Source organism: Lissotriton helveticus, chromosome 1_2, assembly GCF_964261635.1.
Source record: "Lissotriton helveticus chromosome 1_2, aLisHel1.1, whole genome shotgun sequence".
NCBI lineage: Eukaryota > Metazoa > Chordata > Amphibia > Caudata > Salamandridae > Lissotriton > Lissotriton helveticus.
In genome coordinates, this window is record NC_136058.1 from 339,785,883 (window position 1) to 339,811,250 (window position 25,368).

Consider the following 25,368-nt stretch of genomic DNA (forward strand, 5'->3'; position numbering starts at 1 on the left):
TGTGAATTGATCGAGGGTATGCCTTAACCCCAAGGAGGTGAGCACTGTTTAACTGATGCCAATAAGTCCTCGTTAGTATAGTGGTCAGTATCCCCACCTGTCACGCAGGAGACCGGCGATCAATTCCCCGACGGGGAGGCGATTCCTTTTATTCACACAATTAAATAAAATGATGCACTTTCTAACATTGTAAAATATATCTGTCATTATCCTTGCCTATTCTGATTGAGAAAAAAGGTTGAATTCACTGATGGCCAAAATGCTTACTGATGTGTTAACTGAAATTCAGAATATGCTCTGAATATTTCAATATGCACAGGCGTACCATCAAAAACACTTTACATCTGCATTCTCTTGGAAAATGAGATGAAGCAGTGGTGAATCCTAGGCTGCTGTTCCACTCGATTGGCACAATTTACAAGTAGAATGACTGCTTTTGGTTACTAGTGACCCCTGGTGGCTAATAGTTATCAGCTGCAAATGGTAAAGTGAGCTGATTATATATATATATATATATATATATATATATATATATATATATATATATATATATATATATATAATATATATATTGATAGTTAGAAAGATAGCCAGATAGACAGATCGATAGATAGATATTTATTTCAATGAAATAATTTCTTGATAAAACTGATTGATTTTGGCTAGGAATTTCTGTATTGTAATATTTAGGAAAAAAGATTACTTGTCCTAACCAAAAGCAGCAAATCTGCCTATTACAATACTGTGAATTGATCGAGGGTATGCTTTAACCCCAAGGAGGTGAGCACTGTTTAACTGATGCCAATAAGTCCTCGTTAGTATAGTGGTCAGTATCCCCGCCTGTCACGAGGGAGACCGGGGTTCAATTCCCCGACGGGGAGGCGATTCATTTTATTCACACAATTAAATAAAATGATGCACTTTCTAACATTGTAAAATATATCTGTCATTATCCTTGCCTATTCTGATTGAGAAAAAAGGTTGAATTCACTGATGGCCAAAATGCTTACTGATGTGTTAACTGAAATTCAGAATATGCTCTGAATATTTCAATATGCACAGGCGTACCATCAAAAACACTTTACATCTGCATTCTCTTGGAAAATGAGATGAAGCAGTGGTGAATCCTAGGCTGCTGTTCCACTCGATTGGCACAATTTACAAGTAGAATGACTGCTTTTGGTTAGTAGTGACCCCTGGTGGCTAATAGTTATAAGCTTCAAATGATAAAGTGAGCTGATTATATATATATATATATATATATAAATATATATATTGATAGTTAGAAAGATAGCCAGATAGACAGATCGATAGATAGATATTTATTTCAATGAAATAATTTCTTGATAAAACTGATTGTTTTTGGCTAGGAATTTCTGTATTGTAATATTTAGGAAAAAAGATTACTTGTCCTAACCAAAAGCAGCAAATCTGCCTATTACAATACTGTGAATTGATCGAGGGTATGCCTTAACCCCAAGGAGGTGAGCACTGTTTAACTGATGCCAATAAGTCCTCGTTAGTATAGTGGTCAGTATTCCCGCCTGTCACGCAGGAGACCGGGGATCAATTCCCCGACGGGGAGGCGATTCCTTTTATTCACACAATTAAAAAAAATGATGCACTTTCTAACATTGTAAAATATATCTGTCATTATCCTTGCCTATTCCGATTGAGAAAAAAGGTTGAATTCACAGATGGACAAAATGCTTACTGATGTGTTAACTGAAATTCAGAATATGCTCTGAATATTTCAATATGCACAGGCGTACCATCAAAAACACTTTACATCTGCATTCTCTTGGAAAATGAGATGAAGCAGTGGTGAATCCTAGGCTGCTGTTCCACTCGATTGGCACAATTTACAAGTAGAATGACTGCTTTTGGTTAGTAGTGACCCCTGGTGGCTAATAGTTATAAGCTGCAAATGGTAAAGTGAGCTGATTATATATATAGATATATATAAATATATATATTGATAGTTAGAAAGATAGCCAGATAGACAGATCGATAGATAGATATTTATTTCAATGAAATAATTTCTTGATAAAACTGATTGTTTTTGGCTAGGAATTTCTGTATTGTAATATTTAGGAAAAACGATTACTTGTCCTAACTAAAAGCAGCAAATCTGCCTATTACAATACTGTGAATTGATCGAGGGTATGCATTAACCCCAAGGAGGTGAGCACTGTTTAACTGATGCCAATAAGTCCTCGTTAGTATAGTGGTCAGTATCCCCGCCTGTCACGCGGGAGACCAGGGTTCAATTCCCCGACGGGGAGGCGATTCCTTTTATTCACACAATTAAATAAAATGATGTACTTTCTAACATTGTAAAATATATCTGTCATTATCCTTGCCTATTCCGATTGAGAAAAAAGGTTGAATTCACTGATGGCCAAAATGCTTACTGATGTGTTAACTGAAATTCAGAATATGCTCTGAATATTTCAATATGCACAGGCGTACCATCAAAAACACTTTACATCTGCATTCTCTTGGAAAATGAGATGAAGCAGTGGTGAATCCTAGGCTGCTGTTCCACTCGATTGGCACAATTTACAAGTAGAATGACTGCTTTTGGTTAGTAGTGACCCCTGGTGGCTAATAGTTATAAGCTGCAAATGATAAAGTGAGCTGATTATATATATATATATAGATATATATAAATATATATATTGATAGTTAGATGATAGCCAGATAGACAGATCGATAGATAGATATTTATTTCAATGAAATAATTTCTTGATAAAACTGATTGTTTTTGGCTAGGAATTTCTGTATTGTAATATTTAGGAAAAAAGATTACTTGTCCTAACCAAAAGCAGCAAATCTGCCTATTACAATACTGTGAATTGATCGAGGGTATGCCTTAACCCCAAGGAGGTGAGCACTGTTTAACTGATGCCAATAAGTCCTCGTTAGTATAGTGGTCAGTATCCCCGCCTGTCACGCGGGAGACCGGGGTTCAATTCCCCGACGGGGAGGCGATTCATTTTATTCACACAATTAAATAAAATGATGTACTTTCTAACATTGTAAAATATATCTGTCATTATCCTTGCCTATTCCGATTGAGAAAAAAAGGTTGAATTCACTGATGGCCAAAATGCTTACTGACGTGTTAACTGAAATTCTGAATATTTCAATATGCACAGGCGTACCATCAAAAACACTTTACATCTGCATTCTCTTGGAAAATGAGATGAAGCAGTGGTGAATCCTAGGCTGCTGTTCCACTCGATTGGCACAATTTACAAGTAGAATGACTGCTTTTGGTTACTAGTGACCCCTGGTGGCTAATAGTTATCAGCTGCAAATGGTAAAGTGAGCTGATTATATATATATATATATATATATATATATATATATATATATATATATATATATATATATATATATATATATATATATATATATATATATATATAAATATATATATTGATAGTTAGAAAGATAGCCAGATAGACAGATCGATAGATAGATATTTATTTCAATGAAATAATTTCTTGATAAAACTGATTGATTTTGGCTAGGAATTTCTGTATTGTAATATTTAGGAAAAAAGATTACTTGTCCTAACCAAAAGCAGCAAATCTGCCTATTACAATACTGTGAATTGATCGAGGGTATGCCTTAACCCCAAGGAGGTGAGCACTGTTTAACTGATGCCAATAAGTCCTCGTTAGTATAGTGGTCAGTATCCCCGCCTGTCACGCGGGAGACCGGGGTTCAATTCCCCGACGGGGAGGCTATTCATTTTATTCACACAATTAAATAAAATGATGTACTTTCTAACATTGTAAAATATATCTGTCATTATCCTTGCCTATTCCGATTGAGAAAAAAAGGTTGAATTCACTGATGGCCAAAATGCTTACTGACGTGTTAACTGAAATTCAGAATATGCTCTGAATATTTCAATATGCACAGGCGTACCATCAAAAACACTTTACATCTGCATTCTCTTGGAAAATGAGATGAAGCAGTGGTGAATCCTAGGCTGCTGTTCTACTCGATTGGCACAATTTACAAGTAGAATGACTGCTTTTGGTTACTAGTGACCCCTGGTGGCTAATAGTTATAAGCTGCAAATGGTAAAGTGAGCTGATTATATATATATATATAGATATATATAAATATATATATTGATAGTTAGAAAGATAGCCAGATAGACAGATCGATAGATAGATATTTATTTCAATGAAATAATTTCTTGATAAAACTGATTGTTTTTGGCTAGGAATTTCTGTATTGTAATATTTAGGAAAAAAGATTACTTGTCCTAACCAAAAGCAGCAAATCTGCCTATTACAATACTGTGAATTGATCGAGGGTATGCCTTAACCCCAAGGAGGTGAGCACTGTTTAACTGATGCCAATAAGTCCTCGTTAGTATAGTGGTCAGTATCCCCGCCTGTCACGCGGGAGACCGGGGTTCAATTCCCCGACGGGGAGGCGATTCCTTTTATTCACACAATTAAATAAAATGATGTACTTTCTAACATTGTAAAATATATCTGTCATTATCCTTGCCTATTCCGATTGAGAAAAAAGGTTGAATTCACTGATGGCCAAAATGCTTACTGATGTGTTAACTGAAATTCAGAATATGCTCTGAATATTTCAATATGCACAGGCGTACCATCAAAAACACTTTACATCTGCATTCTCTTGGAAAATGAGATGAAGCAGTGGTGAATCCTAGGCTGCTGTTCCACTCGATTGGCACAATTTACAAGTAGAATGACTGCTTTTGGTTAGTAGTGACCCCTGGTGGCTAATAGTTATAAGCTGCAAATGATAAAGTGAGCTGATTATATATATATATATAGATATATATAAATATATATATTGATAGTTAGATGATAGCCAGATAGACAGATCGATAGATAGATATTTATTTCAATGAAATAATTTCTTGATAAAACTGATTGTTTTTGGCTAGGAATTTCTGTATTGTAATATTTAGGAAAAAAGATTACTTGTCCTAACCAAAAGCAGCAAATCTGCCTATTACAATACTGTGAATTGATCGAGGGTATGCCTTAACCCCAAGGAGGTGAGCACTGTTTAACTGATGCCAATAAGTCCTCGTTAGTATAGTGGTCAGTATCCCCGCCTGTCACGCGGGAGACCGGGGTTCAATTCCCCGACGGGGAGGCTATTCATTTTATTCACACAATTAAATAAAATGATGTACTTTCTAACATTGTAAAATATATCTGTCATTATCCTTGCCTATTCCGATTGAGAAAAAAAGGTTGAATTCACTGATGGCCAAAATGCTTACTGACGTGTTAACTGAAATTCAGAATATGCTCTGAATATTTCAATATGCACAGGCGTACCATCAAAAACACTTTACATCTGCATTCTCTTGGAAAATGAGATGAAGCAGTGGTGAATCCTAGGCTGCTGTTCTACTCGATTGGCACAATTTACAAGTAGAATGACTGCTTTTGGTTACTAGTGACCCCTGGTGGCTAATAGTTATAAGCTGCAAATGGTAAAGTGAGCTGATTATATATATATATATAGATATATATAAATATATATATTGATAGTTAGAAAGATAGCCAGATAGACAGATCGATAGATAGATATTTATTTCAATGAAATAATTTCTTGATAAAACTGATTGTTTTTGGCTAGGAATTTCTGTATTGTAATATTTAGGAAAAAAGATTACTTGTCCTAACCAAAAGCAGCAAATCTGCCTATTACAATACTGTGAATTGATCGAGGGTATGCCTTAACCCCAAGGAGGTGAGCACTGTTTAACTGATGCCAATAAGTCCTCGTTAGTATAGTGGTCAGTATCCCCGCCTGTCACGCGGGAGACCGGGGTTCAATTCCCCGACGGGGAGGCGATTCCTTTTATTCACACAATTAAATAAAATGATGTACTTTCTAACATTGTAAAATATATCTGTCATTATCCTTGCCTATTCCGATTGAGAAAAAAGGTTGAATTCACTGATGGCCAAAATGCTTACTGATGTGTTAACTGAAATTCAGAATATGCTCTGAATATTTCAATATGCACAGGCGTACCATCAAAAACACTTTACATCTGCATTCTCTTGGAAAATGAGATGAAGCAGTGGTGAATCCTAGGCTGCTGTTCCACTCGATTGGCACAATTTACAAGTAGAATGACTGCTTTTGGTTAGTAGTGACCCCTGGTGGCTAATAGTTATAAGCTGCAAATGGTAAAGTGAGCTGATTATATATATATATACATATATATATATAAATATATATATTGATAGTTAGAAAGATAGCCAGATAGACAGATCGATAGATAGATATTTATTTCAATGAAATAATTTCTTGATAAAACTGATTGTTTTTGGCTAGGAATTTCTGTATTGTAATATTTAGGAAAAAAGATTACTCGTCCTAACCAAAAGCAGCAAATCTGCCTATTACAATACTGTGAATTGATCGAGGGTATGCCTTAACCCCAAGGAGGTGAGCACTGTTTAACTGATGCCAATAAGTCCTCATTAGTATAGTGGTCAGTATCCCCGCCTGTCACGCGGGAGACCGGGCTTCAATTCCCCGACGGGGAGGCGATTCATTTTATTCACACAATTAAATAAAATGATGTACTTTCTAACATTGTAAAATATATCTGTCATTATCCTTGCCTATTCCGATTGAGAAAAAAGGTTGAATTCACTGATGGCCAAAATGCTTACTGATGTGTTAACTGAAATTCAGAATATGCTCTGAATATTTCAATATGCACAGGCGTACCATCAAAAACACTTTACATCTGCATTCTCTTGGAAAATGAGATGAAGCAGTGGTGAATCCTAGGCTGCTGTACCACTCGATTGGCACAATTTACAAGTAGAATGACTGCTTTTGGTTAGTAGTGACCCCTGGTGGCTAATAGTTATAAGCTGCAAATGATAAAGTGAGCTGATTATATATATATATATATATATATATATATATATATATATATATATATATATATAAATATATATATTGATAGTTAGAAAGATAGCCAGATAGACAGATCGATAGATAGATATTTATTTCAATGAAATAATTTCTTGATAAAACTGATTGTTTTTGGCTAGGAATTTCTGTATTGTAATATTTAGGAAAAAAGATTACTTGTCCTAACCAAAAGCAGCAAATCTGCCTATTACAATACTGTGAATTGATCTAGGGTATGCCTTAACCCCAAGGAGGTGAGCACTGTTTAACTGATGCCAATAAGTCCTCGTTAGTATAGTGGTCAGTATCCCCGCCTGTCACGCGGGAGACCGGGGTTCAATTCCCCGACGGGGAGGCGATTCATTTTATTCACACAATTAAATAAAATGATGTACTTTCTAACATTGTAAAATATATCTGTCATTATCCTTGCCTATTCTGATTGAGAAAAATGGTTGAATTCACTGATGGCCAAAATGCTTACTGATGTGTTAACTGAAATTCAGAATATGCTCTGAATATTTCAATATGCACAGGCGTACCATCAAAAACACTTTACATCTGCATTCTCTTGGAAAATGAGATGAAGCAGTGGTGAATCCTAGGCTGCTGTTCCACTCGATTGGCACAATTTACAAGTAGAATGACTCCTTTTGGTTAGTAGTGACCCCTGGTGGCTAATAGTTATACGCTGCAAATGGTAAAGTGAGCTGATTATATATATATATATATATATATATATATATATATATATATAGATATATATATATATATAGATATATATAAATATATATATTGATAGTTAGAAAGATAGCCAGATAGACAGATCGATAGATAGATATTTATTTCAATGAAATAATTTCTTGATAAAACTGATTGTTTTTGGCTAGGAATTTCTGTATTGTAATATTTAGGAAAAACGATTACTTGTCCTAACTAAAAGCAGCAAATCTGCCTATTACAATACTGTGAATTGATCGAGGGTATGCATTAACCCCAAGGAGGTGAGCACTGTTTAACTGATGCCAATAAGTCCTCGTTAGTATAGTGGTCAGTATCCCCGCCTGTCACGCGGGAGACCAGGGTTCAATTCCCCGACGGGGAGGCGATTCCTTTTATTCACACAATTAAATAAAATGATGTACTTTCTAACATTGTAAAATATATCTGTCATTATCCTTGCCTATTCCGATTGAGAAAAAAGGTTGAATTCACTGATGGCCAAAATGCTTACTGACGTGTTAACTGAAATTCTGAATATTTCAATATGCACAGGCGTACCATCAAAAACACTTTACATCTGCATTCTCTTGGAAAATGAGATGAAGCAGTGGTGAATCCTAGGCTGCTGTTCCACTCGATTGGCACAATTTACAAGTAGAATGACTGCTTTTGGTTACTAGTGACCCCTGGTGGCTAATAGTTATCAGCTGCAAATGGTAAAGTGAGCTGATTATATATATATATATATATATATATATATATATATATATATATATATATATATATATATATATATATATATATATATATATAAATATATATATTGATAGTTAGAAAGATAGCCAGATAGACAGATCGATAGATAGATATTTATTTCAATGAAATAATTTCTTGATAAAACTGATTGATTTTGGCTAGGAATTTCTGTATTGTAATATTTAGGAAAAAAGATTACTTGTCCTAACCAAAAGCAGCAAATCTGCCTATTACAATACTGTGAATTGATCGAGGGTATGCTTTAACCCCAAGGAGGTGAGCACTGTTTAACTGATGCCAATAAGTCCTCGTTAGTATAGTGGTCAGTATCCCCGCCTGTCACGAGGGAGACCGGGGTTCAATTCCCCGACGGGGAGGCGATTCATTTTATTCACACAATTAAATAAAATGATGCACTTTCTAACATTGTAAAATATATCTGTCATTATCCTTGCCTATTCTGATTGAGAAAAAAGGTTGAATTCACTGATGGCCAAAATGCTTACTGATGTGTTAACTGAAATTCAGAATATGCTCTGAATATTTCAATATGCACAGGCGTACCATCAAAAACACTTTACATCTGCATTCTCTTGGAAAATGAGATGAAGCAGTGGTGAATCCTAGGCTGCTGTTCCACTCGATTGGCACAATTTACAAGTAGAATGACTGCTTTTGGTTAGTAGTGACCCCTGGTGGCTAATAGTTATAAGCTTCAAATGATAAAGTGAGCTGATTATATATATATATATATATATATATAAATATATATATTGATAGTTAGAAAGATAGCCAGATAGACAGATCGATAGATAGATATTTATTTCAATGAAATAATTTCTTGATAAAACTGATTGTTTTTGGCTAGGAATTTCTGTATTGTAATATTTAGGAAAAAAGATTACTTGTCCTAACCAAAAGCAGCAAATCTGCCTATTACAATACTGTGAATTGATCGAGGGTATGCCTTAACCCCAAGGAGGTGAGCACTGTTTAACTGATGCCAATAAGTCCTCGTTAGTATAGTGGTCAGTATCCCCGCCTGTCACGCAGGAGACCGGGGATCAATTCCCCGACGGGGAGGCGATTCCTTTTATTCACACAATTAAATAAAATGATGCACTTTCTAACATTGTAAAATATATCTGTCATTATCCTTGCCTATTCCGATTGAGAAAAAAGGTTGAATTCACAGATGGACAAAATGCTTACTGATGTGTTAACTGAAATTCAGAATATGCTCTGAATATTTCAATATGCACAGGCGTACCATCAAAAACACTTTACATCTGCATTCTCTTGGAAAATGAGATGAAGCAGTGGTGAATCCTAGGCTGCTGTTCCACTCGATTGGCACAATTTACAAGTAGAATGACTGCTTTTGGTTAGTAGTGACCCCTGGTGGCTAATAGTTATAATCTGCAAATGATAAAGTGAGCTGATTATATATATATATATAGATATATATAAATATATATATTGATAGTTAGAAAGATAGCCAGATAGACAGATCGATAGATAGATATTTATTTCAATGAAATAATTTCTTGATAAAACTGATTGTTTTTGGCTAGGAATTTCTGTATTGTAATATTTAGGAAAAAAGATTACTTGTCCTAACCAAAAGCAGCAAATCTGCCTATTACAATACTGTGAATTGATCGAGGGTATGCCTTAACCCCAAGGAGGTGAGCACTGTTTAACTGATGCCAATAAGTCCTCGTTAGTATAGTGGTCAGTATCCCCGCCTGTCACGCGGGAGACTGGGGTTCAATTCCCCGACGGGGAGGCGATTCATTTTATTCACACAATTAAATAAAATGATGTACTTTCTAACATTGTAAAATATATCTGTCATTATCCTTGCCTATTCCGATTGAGAAAAAAAGGTTGAATTCACTGATGGCCAAAATGCTTACTGACGTGTTAACTGAAATTCAGAATATGCTCTGAATATTTCAATATGCACAGGCGTACCATCAAAAACACTTTACATCTGCATTCTCTTGGAAAATGAGATGAAGCAGTGGTGAATCCTAGGCTGCTGTTCTACTCGATTGGCACAATTTACAAGTAGAATGACTGCTTTTGGTTACTAGTGACCCCTGGTGGCTAATAGTTATAAGCTGCAAATGGTAAAGTGAGCTGATTATATATATATTCACAGAAAAAACCATAGGTTATAGACCATATATAGTTAGGAATTAGCATTTACAAAACCTTGAAAATTCACTGAAAAAACCATAGGTTATAGACCATATATAGTTAGGAATTAGCATTTAGAAAACCTTATTTTACTCACACAAAACCATTGAAATTCCATATATAGTTAGTTGCACTAACTATATATCGCGCACCCGCAATCCACTGCTGATGATGTCACATATTACATCATTCATGACATGGTCAGTGACATCACTGATGACATCACTGATGACATCTCAAATGACATCACTGATGACATCACTGATGACATCTCATTTGACATCATTCTTGTGCTAATACGATAAACCTCTTCAGACTCTAATATAACCTTAGATACACTCAGTGTATACAGACACTCACACACTGTCACTCATCCATGGAGTTACTCACACACCTAGTCAGTCATGCAAAGAAACAATCTCACCTCCATTTCCTCAACTATACAGTTATACACACCTTACTTATTCAAACATATACTAACACATATTTACTCTCTTATACAATCCCTGATACAAGTTCACAATGATCCATACAGCCACTCACACATTCAGTGGCTCTCATGCACAGTTATTTATATATGCCAACTCTCACATGTACTGTGTTTTACATATGTACTTACTATGACATGTAGCATTGAGATATCCATTCACTCATCAATACACTCATGCACACAGTCAACCGCCCATGTAGCTTTTTCCACATGCACTCTTGAACTCATACACCTAGTGAATCAACTGCTCACACATCTATGCACAGAGTCACACACCTCCCAGCCACCCCCACACAAACTCAATCTCCCATAGAAATACTTGGGCAACCAATTAATAACACATATAGCCTCTCGTATAGCTAATGATCAACACATGCAGCAGTTTACATCACAACAGACATAATGATGCACCAATTAAGACAGTTTAGTCACTAACCCATGCATTCAGTGAGACACATTTAATCACTCACTCATACAGTCAGTCACGCACCTACTAAATCCTTCATCCAGACACTTATACATCCACTCATTCTTCAATATCTAAGACATATTTTAACTTTACAGAAACATACAGTCACTGGATGTTGTCATCAGTGATGTCATTTGAGATGTCATCAGTGATGTCATCAGTGATGTCACTGACCATGTCATGAATGATGTAATATGTGACATCATCAGCAGTGGATTGCGGGTGCGCGATATATAGTTACTGCAACTAACTATATATGGAATTTCAATGGTTTTGTGTGAGTAAAATAAGGTTTTCTAAATGCTAATTCCTAACTATATATGGTCTATAACCTATGGTTTTTTCAGTGAATTTTCAAGGTTTTGTAAATGCTAATTCCTAACTATATATGGTCTATAACCTATGGTTTTTTCTGTGAATTTCATTGGTTTTTTAACAGCTAATATCTGTAGCTGTAAAATGTATTCTTCTTTAAATCCAAAAATATATTTTATATGTTTATGAATAATTTTTTTTTAAATATTTTTTTTTCTTCGTTCCCGCTTCGCGAATCGGGAAGCTTCCCGTTAGCTGACCTTGATGCCGCGAAATAGACCGCGAGCCGGTAAACGTTTCTTTACCGCAAGTGCCGCGTTAGAAAACAACATCGTGACGCCTCCCGTCCGCATGACGTTCCACGTTGTCGCGTGATACGTCATATGACGTGCTACGTTAGCGAACTGGTACGCGAAGCGAGTGCCAAAGCGCAGGTTTCTGGAAGCAAACCGGGAGGCCCTGCAAAGCGCTTAACGTAAACACAGCAAGTCATGTGACTTGGTAATAACACTTTTCATTGGTTCATTTCACTTTTGGTTTCCTAATGATGTAAGACTAGGTCATATAATCTAAAATGAACACTTTTGATTGGTTGAGAACTCTTGTTTTTCCCAAATGATGAAAATCCCTCCTTCTTTCCTCACTCTGACTTTCATCATTGTGAGAGAAAGACCCTTTGTGATCACTGAGCAATGGCTTCTTTAGTAGCTTCAGCTGGTGCTTCCCCACCACCTCCACCACCTCCAAGGAAGAGAGGACCACCTGCTCAAGTTGTAATTCAACAAGAAGAAGAAGAAGAGGAACAGGAGGACGAGCACGAAGAGAGGCAGTTTTTGCCTGAGCAGCCCAAGACGTCTCACCGGAAAGAAAACTTCATTTGGCAATTTTTTAAAATTCCCAAAGGTCAGAAAAAAGTAAATGCAAGATACGTAACTTGCCTTATATGTCAAGATAGACTGTCCAGAGGGACCGACAAAAAATACAGTTTCGGAAACTACACAATGCATCGCCATATGACTAGGTGGCATCCTAACAACTACAGTGCTGCACAGTTTCGGAACGACCTAGATAATCTCCCTATTATGGCCAGAAGATCTGTTGTACCGGAAGTAACGGGACCAGAGGGCAGGGAGATGGTGCCAAATATACAAATGAGATTTGGTGAAGTAAAACACACCTGCGTATTTTGCGATGGATTCATTTCCTACGGAGAAAGAAGCATCACTCTGATCAACAGAGCTATTGACTATCATATGCAAGTTTGTCCGAAACGCCCAAAATAATAAATACTTCTTTTTTTTGTTTTGTTGCTCCTGTTGAGCCCTTTACAATGAATCGTTTTCATTGCCCCCTCCAAGAAAAACCCAAAAAAATATAAAACTGTTCCGAAAAATTCAAAAACATTAAAAAAATGTTCAGAAAAATAAAAAAAAAAGTTCTTTTCAGAACTACCTCCCCGTTATTAAAAAATTGGTACAATATTTGGAACTGTGCCAACCTCTATTTCTCTTAGTTCGCTTCCTAGTTCGCTCGCTGGTACGCGAACTGGAAGCGAACCAAAAACAGTAAGTATAAGGGAAGGAAACACACACTTATGTTAAAAGAAAGACAGCTATAGGGGAGTAAACTAGAGATACTATTACCCATAATCCACTACTGATGATGTCACATATTACATCATTCATGACATGCTCAGTGACATCATCAGCAGAGGATTGCGGGTTTTTTGGCAACATGCCTTATCCACGGTTTAATAACGCTGCCTTTTGCTTTATATAAGTTTTCAAATTGTATGAAATATATACCAATAGGTCTTTATGAACCTTTAGGTAGTGCTTTTGTTCATGAGGTCTGGTCGCTTCCATACACATACAGATGTTTCAAACATGATCAAGAAGTTTATCTGAATGGAGAAGAATGCACTGAGACGCCAGATCATTCACTAATGTGTAGGCACATACAGTTACACGATTCATGCAACAAACACCGACCAAATATGGCTTGCGTGTTGCAAGGCACTCCAGTTCCTGCTATCATCCCCACGTTCAAGTTGTTGGAAAATGGTAGTTATTTGATGCTCAATAATGAAGATTGTTCTGAGTTAATTAAAAGTATTCCTTTTATCGTAACAGTAAGTGAACGGGTTATTTGCTGCAGAAATGTTCTATTTCCTCCCACACATGAACATAGGGAGTTTTCAATCTGGCCACAAATACCAACCTTGGGACACGTTTCAACGGCATGACAAGAATAAGAGCTCTTTTGTCTCAGAGAGAGGTGGCCTTGAGTTCGGCCCGTGAAACTTTCGTACTTCACATAGCGAACACCCGTACACAGCTTTGCCTTTCAATTTCAGCAACATGTTTCCGACTATCTTTAACGCATCCTCCACAAAATCCCTGGCACACTTTTTTAAAGTTGTTACCAGTGGTCTCGTGACTTCATTTGAGAAAATCTTTGGAGTCATCCCTGCTCCCTTTCATTCCATTTTCTCCACTCTGGTTCGTGGATTGCATTTTTACTTGCATTACCAGCGGACGCTCTTGTGCTTTTTTACATTTTTAAATATGGATGTCCCTCCTATGCAACCTCCGACCCTGCAGCTGCTGACACTGTTCCGCAATCGCATGCTAGAATATTATGGCACAATGCCGTTGGCGATATTAAGCACGGCATATGGATTATCTTTTCGGTTCTCCTACTTCACCTGTGTCCAGCCTGTATTTCACTGCCTGACCTGTGATTTCGATTGGGCCATTGATTTGTGTCTCTGCGGACCGGTTTCTCCTGACGTCGACTTTAATCAGCTGATGACTCCTATCATTACTCACGAGTTGGTTTGTCCTGGCGAAAGGATTATGGCTGTGGCATTGATGCATGGACTACTTGGTCCCTGGAATTTACTGGCGGCAGCACAGTCTTTCTTGGAACACAGCTTTCTTGAAAACCCACCGAGCTGTCCTCTGATGGTGATAGAGGATCCGGTGCTGGGAGAGCACGTATGTTCTTTTCCGCTTTTAAATTGGATGGCTGAACTGTTTTCGGATGAAGACGGTGACTTCCTGTTGGAGGCTGTTGCAGCTTATTTTGCATACACACTTATGTCATAGACCTTTTTCATGTTTCATATGCTGAGTACTAGCATTTCATTGACAATTCATTGACTTAATTGTCAAGTTTTTATTATTTACCTTGCCTATTGGCTTAAGACTCGATAAAGTACTTGGCTGTTTTATTTTTCTTTAGCATTGAATTTTCCTAGTTTTTAATGCTTTACCTTGCGGACCGTCCACATATAAACTTGCAATCTGCTCTCATGAGATGGCACTTCTATTATCTTATTCAGTTCGTTTCCGGATCATGGGGAGGTGTCATCTAGGTCCTGGATATCTTTACACCGTGTTAAGTTAGCATGGGCTCATTACCGGTTTAAACGCCATTTTTCCTTTTTTGCAACTTCTGCACACGACATTTAGTTGTTGCTTTAGCTTTCCACCTAGTAGTTCATCGTGGTTTACATGAGAATAATATGTTATTGGTCTACTATCTGCTTTACTTGTTAAACTATATCTGTACAGCGAGTGCTAAAGTTTCAAGAACAACACGATACAGAATTGTTATGAGGTCTGATCTCCACGACTTCATACTCATAACATAAGTGCAACTTCTGCCAATTCTGGGCATGAGGCGGGTTTTATATTGCTTTGCCGAACACACATACACAACAGTTGATGCGGTTCACATGAAGAGAGAGCTGGTGTATGCTGATGTGATTCCTTCAAATCTAAGACACTAAAGTATGGGCACGCCCTAAACCAACACAAAGAGACCTTCTTAGCAAATAATATAATATGTGTATTAGGGAGGGTGAGATATAAGCAGCCGCGGGCCGTGGAGGGAGTTACGGTGAGGCAGGGAGGCGGGGAGGGGGAGAAGCAGGGTGGAGCCCTCTCTACCTTGCCCCTCCCCCTCCCCGCCTCCCTGCCCCACCGTAACTCCCTCCACGGCCCGCGGCTGCTTATAAGTGTTGCTAACTCTTATTCATTTACAGCATGTTAACATACTGTCACCATTCGCTTTTTATGTACTAGTAACTATGCTGGTAATTTTGCTACTGATAATATGTGTACTTGTATTCTCCACCCTGCTTCTCCCCCTCCCCGCCTCCCTGCCTCACCGTAACTCCCTCCACGGCCCGCGGCTGCTTATAAGTGTTGCTAACTCTTATTCATTTACAGCATGTTAACATACTATCACCATTCACTTTTTATGTACTAGTAACTATGCTGGTAATTTTGCTACTGATAATATGTGTACTTTTATTATCTAAGGTACTACGCCTGAGAAGACGGCATTAGTAAATAAACATTTCAAATACACATGTGTTCTTCTTAACTCCATGTTCTGGTTTCTAAGAAATATATAACGACCGACTGTTCATGAGTTCCACGTATCCTGAGGTACTATAAGTTCATATTCTGGATTGTCTAAACATTGAGAGTTTGTTATATCCAATGTGACACTGTACCTAGCTTGCTAAATAGTTTTTGATTACTAACGTGAGTTTTGGGACACCCTAATTCGCCGAGGTTCCAATCCTCTGTCCACAGTTCTGTGTGAGAACAGAAACCCTGCGACAGGGGCACCCCCGACCCTTGCTGGAGCTTCATCACACTTGCGATACAACTCCAGCAATGCACCACCTTTACGGCACAGATACATCACGCATCTGTGCTGTTTTTGCCCCGTGATGCGCCGCATTGTAAATGCAGCACACCATAGGTGACGGAACAGCGGCACAGAATGACTAACACATCCCTGGTGATGCGCCAGTCATCATAAATCTATCCCTATGCTTCTTATCTTGTTAGAGATGAACCGCCATATGTATCATCAAAGTTATTTGCATTTCCTAAATAGCGAACTTTAAGGAATAAATAGCGATTCTTTACCATTCCTAGTTTGCGATGAGCTATTTGCTAATTAGCCGAATGTAGCCCAATGAAGCCCAATGTAGCCCAATGTAGCCCAAAGATGGCCGCCAGACACACAAAAAAACAAATGTAGCCCAAATATCAGCCAGATGTAGCCCAACTATAGCCCAGTGACAGAATGACCAATCAGCTTCGCAAACCTCCGTTACGCGAAGCGGAGCGCTGTTACAGATATATATCTTTTTTTGAACGTTAATTTCTCAAAATCCACTGGAGCACATATATTGAGACCTAGCAAAGGCACATCGGGCTACCAGTCCCTAATATTTTGCCAAGTTTCGTGCAAATCCATTCAGCCGTTCGATTATTATTTTTATTATTTTTTTTTGCCCCGCGGGGCCCTTTTAAAACCTCCACATCAAACCTAGGGGGTCAGCGAGGATCTACTATGCCCCCTTATAGTTATTTCCCCCTTTGTTTTGACCTCCTCTTGTCTCTCGATCCTACCGAGAGACAAGATGGCGGCCGCTACGGACTGTTTGGAATGTTGACAGACGCCGGAGAACCAATCAGCTTCGCTTCACAAAGCTCCGTTGCGCGAAAAGTCCGCGAACCAGAGCGCTAACCGGTCCGCTGTTACAGATATATATCTTTTTTTAAACGTTAATTTCTCAAAATCCACTGGAGCACATATATTGAGACCTACAAAAGGCACATCGGGCTACCAGTCCCTACAATTTTGCCAAGTTTCGTGCAAATCCATTCAGCCGTTCGGGCTAAAAGTGAGGCCAACCGCCCTATGGAAAACTCAATGTTAAAAACACGTTTTGGGACCCCCCTTTTTTCTCGGCCCCCACTGGACGAACCCCCCCCAAATTTTCAAGGGCTGCTCAGAAACAAAATGTGCCATTTTCCTGAAAATTTCAGCCGATTCCGTCCACAAACGCCAAAGTTATTAGACATAGAATTTTCAAAAAACCCATAGAGAAAAAATCCTAACTATATATACCTACTGGCGACCGCCAGTAGGTAATATATAGATATATATAAATATATATATTGATAGTTAGAAAGATAGCCAGATAGACAGATCGATAGATAGATATTTATTTCAATGAAATAATTTCTTGATAAAACTGATTGTTTTTGGCTAGGAATTTCTGTATTGTATTATTTAGGAAAAAAGATTACTCGTCCTAACCAAAAGCAGCAAATCTGCCTATTACAATACTGTGAATTGATCGAGGGTATGCCTTAACCCCAAGGAGGTGAGCACTGTTTAACTGATGCCAATAAGTCCTCATTAGTATAGTGGTCAGTATCCCCGCCTGTCACGCGGGAGACCGGGCTTCAATTCCCCGACGGGGAGGCGATTCATTTTATTCACACAATTAAATAAAATGATGTACTTTCTAACATTGTAAAATATATCTGTCATTATCCTTGCCTATTCCGATTGAGAAAAAAGGTTGAATTCACTGATGGCCAAAATGCTTACTGATGTGTTAACTGAAATTCAGAATATGCTCTGAATATTTCAATATGCACAGGCGTACCATCAAAAACACTTTACATCTGCATTCTCTTGGAAAATGAGATGAAGCAGTGGTGAATCCTAGGCTGCTGTACCACTCGATTGGCACAATTTACAAGTAGAATGACTGCTTTTGGTTAGTAGTGACCCCTGGTGGCTAATAGTTATAAGCTGCAAATGATAAAGTGAACTGATTATATATATATATATATATATATATATATATATATATATATATATATATAAATATATATATTGATAGTTAGAAAGATAGCCAGATAGACAGATCGATAGATAGATATTTATTTCAATGAAATAATTTCTTGATAAAACTGATTGTTTTTGGCTAGGAATTTCTGTATTGTAATATTTAGGAAAAAAGATTACTTGTCCTAACCAAAAGCAGCAAATCTGCCTATTACAATACTGTGAATTGATCGAGGGTATGCCTTAACCCCAAGGAGGTGAGCACTGTTTAACTGATGCCAATAAGTCCTCGTTAGTATAGTGGTCAGTATCCCCGCCTGTCACGCGGGAGACCGGGGTTCAATTCCCCGACGGGGAGGCGATTCATTTTATTCACACAATTAAATAAAATGATGTACTTTCTAACATTGTAAAATATATCTGTCATTATCCTTGCCTATTCTGATTGAGAAAAATGGTTGAATTCACTGATGGCCAAAATGCTTACTGATGTGTTAACTGAAATTCAGAATATGCTCTGAATATTTCAATATGCACAGGCGTACCATCAAAAACACTTTACATCTGCATTCTCTTGGAAAATGAGATGAAGCAGTGGTGAATCCTAGGCTGCTGTTCCACTCGATTGGCACAATTTACAAGTAGAATGACTCCTTTTGGTTAGTAGTGACCCCTGGTGGCTAATAGTTATACGCTGCAAATGGTAAAGTGAGCTGATTATATATATATATATATATATATATATATATATATATATATATATATATAAATATATATATTGATAGTTAGAAAGATAGCCAGATAGACAGATCGATAGATAGATATTTATTTCAATGAAATAATTTCTTGATAAAACTGATTGTTTTTGGCTAGGAATTTCTGTATTGTAATATTTAGGAAAAAAGATTACTTGTCCTAACCAAAAGCAGCAAATCTGCCTATTACAATACTGTGAATTGATCGAGGGTATGCCTTAACCCCAAGGAGGTGAGCACTGTTTAACTGATGCCAATAAGTCCTCGTTAGTATAGTGGTCAGTATCCCCACCTGTCACGCAGGAGACCGGCGATCAATTCCCCGACGGGGAGGCGATTCCTTTTATTCACACAATTAAATAAAATGATGCACTTTCTAACATTGTAAAATATATCTGTCATTATCCTTGCCTATTCTGATTGAGAAAAAAGGTTGAATTCACTGATGGCCAAAATGCTTACTGATGTGTTAACTGAAATTCAGAATATGCTCTGAATATTTCAATATGCACAGGCGTACCATCAAAAACACTTTACATCTGCATTCTCTTGGAAAATGAGATGAAGCAGTGGTGAATCCTAGGCTGCTGTTCTACTCGATTGGCACAATTTACAAGTAGAATGACTGCTTTTGGTTACTAGTGACCCCTGGTGGCTAATAGTTATAAGCTGCAAATGGTAAAGTGAGCTGATTATATATATATATATAGATATATATAAATATATATATTGATAGTTAGAAAGATAGCCAGATAGACAGATCGATAGATAGATATTTATTTCAATGAAATAATTTCTTGATAAAACTGATTGTTTTTGGCTAGGAATTTCTGTATTGTAATATTTAGGAAAAAAGATTACTTGTCCTAACCAAAAGCAGCAAATCTGCCTATTACAATACTGTGAATTGATCGAGGGTATGCCTTAACCCCAAGGAGGTGAGCACTGTTTAACTGATGCCAATAAGTCCTCGTTAGTATAGTGGTCAGTATCCCCGCCTGTCACGCGGGAGACCGGGGTTCAATTCCCCGACGGGGAGGCTATTCATTTTATTCACACAATTAAATAAAATGATGTACTTTCTAACATTGTAAAATATATCTGTCATTATCCTTGCCTATTCCGATTGCGAAAAAAAGGTTGAATTCACTGATGGCCAAAATGCTTACTGACGTGTTAACTGAAATTCAGAATATGCTCTGAATATTTCAATATGCACAGGCGTACCATCAAAAACACTTTACATCTGCATTCTCTTGGAAAATGAGATGAAGCAGTGGTGAATCCTAGGCTGCTGTTCTACTCGATTGGCACAATTTACAAGTAGAATGACTGCTTTTGGTTACTAGTGACCCCTGGTGGCTAATAGTTATAAGCTGCAAATGGTAAAGTGAGCTGATTATATATATATATATAGATATATATAAATATATATATTGATAGTTAGAAAGATAGCCAGATAGACAGATCGATAGATAGATATTTATTTCAATGAAATAATTTCTTGATAAAACTGATTGTTTTTGGCTAGGAATTTCTGTATTGTAATATTTAGGAAAAAAGATTACTTGTCCTAACCAAAAGCAGCAAATCTGCCTATTACAATACTGTGAATTGATCGAGGGTATGCCTTAACCCCAAGGAGGTGAGCACTGTTTAACTGATGCCAATAAGTCCTCGTTAGTATAGTGGTCAGTATCCCCGCCTGTCACGCGGGAGACCGGGGTTCAATTCCCCGACGGGGAGGCGATTCCTTTTATTCACACAATTAAATAAAATGATGTACTTTCTAACATTGTAAAATATATCTGTCATTATCCTTGCCTATTCCGATTGAGAAAAAAGGTTGAATTCACTGATGGCCAAAATGCTTACTGATGTGTTAACTGAAATTCAGAATATGCTCTGAATATTTCAATATGCACAGGCGTACCATCAAAAACACTTTACATCTGCATTCTCTTGGAAAATGAGATGAAGCAGTGGTGAATCCTAGGCTGCTGTTCCACTCGATTGGCACAATTTACAAGTAGAATGACTGCTTTTGGTTAGTAGTGACCCCTGGTGGCTAATAGTTATAAGCTGCAAATGGTAAAGTGAGCTGATTATATATATATATACATATATATATATAAATATATATATTGATAGTTAGAAAGATAGCCAGATAGACAGATCGATAGATAGATATTTATTTCAATGAAATAATTTCTTGATAAAACTGATTGTTTTTGGCTAGGAATTTCTGTATTGTAATATTTAGGAAAAAAGATTACTCGTCCTAACCAAAAGCAGCAAATCTGCCTATTACAATACTGTGAATTGATCGAGGGTATGCCTTAACCCCAAGGAGGTGAGCACTGTTTAACTGATGCCAATAAGTCCTCATTAGTATAGTGGTCAGTATCCCCGCCTGTCACGCGGGAGACCGGGCTTCAATTCCCCGACGGGGAGGCGATTCATTTTATTCACACAATTAAATAAAATGATGTACTTTCTAACATTGTAAAATATATCTGTCATTATCCTTGCCTATTCCGATTGAGAAAAAAGGTTGAATTCACTGATGGCCAAAATGCTTACTGATGTGTTAACTGAAATTCAGAATATGCTCTGAATATTTCAATATGCACAGGCGTACCATCAAAAACACTTTACATCTGCATTCTCTTGGAAAATGAGATGAAGCAGTGGTGAATCCTAGGCTGCTGTACCACTCGATTGGCACAATTTACAAGTAGAATGACTGCTTTTGGTTAGTAGTGACCCCTGGTGGCTAATAGTTATAAGCTGCAAATGATAAAGTGAGCTGATTATATATATATATATATATATATATATATATATATATATATATATAATATATATATTGATAGTTAGAAAGATAGCCAGATAGACAGATCGATAGATAGATATTTATTTCAATGAAATAATTTCTTGATAAAACTGATTGTTTTTGGCTAGGAATTTCTGTATTGTAATATTTAGGAAAAAAGATTACTTGTCCTAACCAAAAGCAGCAAATCTGCCTATTACAATACTGTGAATTGATCGAGGGTATGCCTTAACCCCAAGGAGGTGAGCACTGTTTAACTGATGCCAATAAGTCCTCGTTAGTATAGTGGTCAGTATCCCCGCCTGTCACGCGGGAGACCGGGGTTCAATTCCCCGACGGGGAGGCGATTCATTTTATTCACACAATTAAATAAAATGATGTACTTTCTAACATTGTAAAATATATCTGTCATTATCCTTGCCTATTCTGATTGAGAAAAATGGTTGAATTCACTGATGGCCAAAATGCTTACTGATGTGTTAACTGAAATTCAGAATATGCTCTGAATATTTCAATATGCACAGGCGTACCATCAAAAACACTTTACATCTGCATTCTCTTGGAAAATGAGATGAAGCAGTGGTGAATCCTAGGCTGCTGTTCCACTCGATTGGCACAATTTACAAGTAGAATGACTCCTTTTGGTTAGTAGTGACCCCTGGTGGCTAATAGTTATACGCTGCAAATGGTAAAGTGAGCTGATATATATATATATATATATATATATATATATATATATATATATATATATATATATATATATATATATATATATAAATATATATATTGATAGTTAGAAAGATAGCCAGATAGACAGATCGATAGATAGATATTTATTTCAATGAAATAATTTCTTGATAAAACTGATTGTTTTTGGCTAGGAATTTCTGTATTGTAATATTTAGGAAAAAAGATTACTTGTCCTAACCAAAAGCAGCAAATCTGCCTATTACAATACTGTGAATTGATCGAGGGTATGCCTTAACCCCAAGGAGGTGAGCACTATTTAACTGATGCCAATAAGTCCTCGTTAGTATAGTGGTCAGTATCCCCACCTGTCACGCAGGAGACCGGCGATCAATTCCCCGACGGGGAGGCGATTCCTTTTATTCACACAATTAAATAAAATTATGCACTTTCTAACATTGTAAAATATATCTGTCATTATCCTTGCCTATTCTGATTGAGAAAAAAGGTTGAATTCACTGATGGCCAAAATGCTTACTGATGTGTTAACTGAAATTCAGAATATGCTCTGAATATTTCAATATGCACAGGCGTACCATCAAAAACACTTTACATCTGCATTCTCTTGGAAAATGAGATGAAGCAGTGGTGAATCCTAGGCTGCTGTTCCACTCGATTGGCACAATTTACAAGTAGAATGACTGCTTTTGGTTAGTAGTGACCCCTGGTGGCTAATAGTTATACGCTGCAAATGGTAAAGTGAGCTGATTATATATATATATATATATATATATATATATATATATATATATATATATATATATATATATATATATATATATATATATATATATATATAAATATATATATTGATAGTTAGAAAGATAGCCAGATAGACAGATCGATAGATAGATATTTATTTCAATGAAATAATTTCTTGATAAAACTGATTGTTTTTGGCTAGGAATTTCTGTATTGTAATATTTAGGAAAAAAGATTACTTGTCCTAACCAAAAGCAGCAAATCTGCCTATTACAATACTGTGAATTGATCGAGGGTATGCCTTAACCCCAAGGAGGTGAGCACTGTTTAATTGATGCCAATAAGTTCTCGTTAGTATAGTGGTCAGTATCCCCGCCTGTCACGCAGGAGACCGGGGATCAATTCCCCGACGGGGAGGCGATTCCTTTTATTCACACAATTAAATAAAATGATGCACTTTCTAACATTGTAAAATATATCTGTCATTATCCTTGCCTATTCTGATTGCGAAAAAAGGTTGAATTCACTGATGGCCAAAATGCTTACTGATGTGTTAACTGAAATTCAGAATATGCTCTGAATATTTCAATATGCACAGGCGTACCATCAAAAACACTTTACATCTGCATTCTCTTGGAAAATGAGATGAAGCAGTGGTGAATCCTAGGCTGCTGTTCCACTCGATTGGCACAATTTACAAGTAGAATGACTGCTTTTGGTTAGTAGTGACCCCTGGTGGCTAATAGTTATACGCTGCAAATGGTAAAGTGAGCTGATTATATATATATATATATATATATATATATATATATATATATATATATATATATATATATAAATATATATATTGATAGTTAGAAAGATAGCCAGATAGACATATCGATAGATAGATATTTATTTCAATGAAATAATTTCTTGATAAAACTGATTGTTTTTGGCTAGGAATTTCTGTATTGTAATATTTAGGAAAAAAGATTACTTGTCCTAACCAAAAGCAGCAAATCTGCCTATTACAATACTGTGAATTGATCGAGGGTATGCCTTAACCCCAAGGAGGTGAGCACTGTTTAACTGATGCCAATAAGTCCTCGTTAGTATAGTGGTCAGTATTCCCGCCTGTCACGCAGGAGACCGGGGATCAATTCCCCGACGGGGAGGCGATTCCTTTTATTCACACAATTAAAAAAAATGATGCACTTTCTAACATTGTAAAATATATCTGTCATTATCCTTGCCTATTCCGATTGAGAAAAAAGGTTGAATAAACAGATGGACAAAATGCTTACTGATGTGTTAACTGAAATTCAGAATATGCTCTGAATATTTCAATATGCACAGGCGTACCATCAAAAACACTTTACATCTGCATTCTCTTGGAAAATGAGATGAAGCAGTGGTGAATCCTAGGCTGCTGTTCCACTCGATTGGCACAATTTACAAGTAGAATGACTGCTTTTGGTTAGTAGTGACCCCTGGTGGCTAATAGTTATAAGCTTCAAATGATAAAGTGAGCTGATTATATATATATATATATATATATAAATATATATATTGATAGTTAGAAAGATAGCCAGATAGACAGATCGATAGATAGATATTTATTTCAATGAAATAATTTCTTGATAAAACTGATTGTTTTTGGCTAGGAATTTCTGTATTGTAATATTTAGGAAAAAAGATTACTTGTCCTAACCAAAAGCAGCAAATCTGCCTATTACAATACTGTGAATTGATC

The 25,368-nt window shown here is 36.8% G+C and overlaps 13 non-coding genes across 13 annotated transcripts; all 13 read left to right on the forward strand.

The window, feature by feature from the left end:
• The first annotated feature begins 2,213 nt into the window (after nt 1-2,213).
• TRNAD-GUC (transfer RNA aspartic acid (anticodon GUC)) lies at nt 2,214-2,285 on the forward strand. The gene has a single exon. It is a non-coding gene; the product is annotated as a tRNA-Asp (tRNA).
• Nucleotides 2,286-2,918: 633 nt separating this feature from the next.
• Nucleotides 2,919-2,990, forward strand: TRNAD-GUC (transfer RNA aspartic acid (anticodon GUC)). Its single transcript has one exon. It is a non-coding gene; the product is annotated as a tRNA-Asp (tRNA).
• A 692-nt stretch (nt 2,991-3,682) lies between these two features.
• On the forward strand, nt 3,683-3,754 carry TRNAD-GUC (transfer RNA aspartic acid (anticodon GUC)). Its single transcript has one exon. It is a non-coding gene; the product is annotated as a tRNA-Asp (tRNA).
• A 635-nt stretch (nt 3,755-4,389) lies between these two features.
• On the forward strand, nt 4,390-4,461 carry TRNAD-GUC (transfer RNA aspartic acid (anticodon GUC)). The gene has a single exon. It is a non-coding gene; the product is annotated as a tRNA-Asp (tRNA).
• A 633-nt stretch (nt 4,462-5,094) lies between these two features.
• On the forward strand, nt 5,095-5,166 carry TRNAD-GUC (transfer RNA aspartic acid (anticodon GUC)). Its single transcript has one exon. It is a non-coding gene; the product is annotated as a tRNA-Asp (tRNA).
• A 635-nt stretch (nt 5,167-5,801) lies between these two features.
• TRNAD-GUC (transfer RNA aspartic acid (anticodon GUC)) lies at nt 5,802-5,873 on the forward strand. The gene has a single exon. It is a non-coding gene; the product is annotated as a tRNA-Asp (tRNA).
• Nucleotides 5,874-7,243: 1,370 nt separating this feature from the next.
• On the forward strand, nt 7,244-7,315 carry TRNAD-GUC (transfer RNA aspartic acid (anticodon GUC)). The gene has a single exon. It is a non-coding gene; the product is annotated as a tRNA-Asp (tRNA).
• A 678-nt stretch (nt 7,316-7,993) lies between these two features.
• TRNAD-GUC (transfer RNA aspartic acid (anticodon GUC)) lies at nt 7,994-8,065 on the forward strand. The gene has a single exon. It is a non-coding gene; the product is annotated as a tRNA-Asp (tRNA).
• Nucleotides 8,066-10,156: 2,091 nt separating this feature from the next.
• TRNAD-GUC (transfer RNA aspartic acid (anticodon GUC)) lies at nt 10,157-10,228 on the forward strand. Its single transcript has one exon. It is a non-coding gene; the product is annotated as a tRNA-Asp (tRNA).
• An 8,651-nt stretch (nt 10,229-18,879) lies between these two features.
• Nucleotides 18,880-18,951, forward strand: TRNAD-GUC (transfer RNA aspartic acid (anticodon GUC)). The gene has a single exon. It is a non-coding gene; the product is annotated as a tRNA-Asp (tRNA).
• A 1,364-nt stretch (nt 18,952-20,315) lies between these two features.
• TRNAD-GUC (transfer RNA aspartic acid (anticodon GUC)) lies at nt 20,316-20,387 on the forward strand. Its single transcript has one exon. It is a non-coding gene; the product is annotated as a tRNA-Asp (tRNA).
• Nucleotides 20,388-21,022: 635 nt separating this feature from the next.
• Nucleotides 21,023-21,094, forward strand: TRNAD-GUC (transfer RNA aspartic acid (anticodon GUC)). Its single transcript has one exon. It is a non-coding gene; the product is annotated as a tRNA-Asp (tRNA).
• Nucleotides 21,095-22,455: 1,361 nt separating this feature from the next.
• On the forward strand, nt 22,456-22,527 carry TRNAD-GUC (transfer RNA aspartic acid (anticodon GUC)). Its single transcript has one exon. It is a non-coding gene; the product is annotated as a tRNA-Asp (tRNA).
• Nucleotides 22,528-25,368: the final 2,841 nt, after the last annotated feature.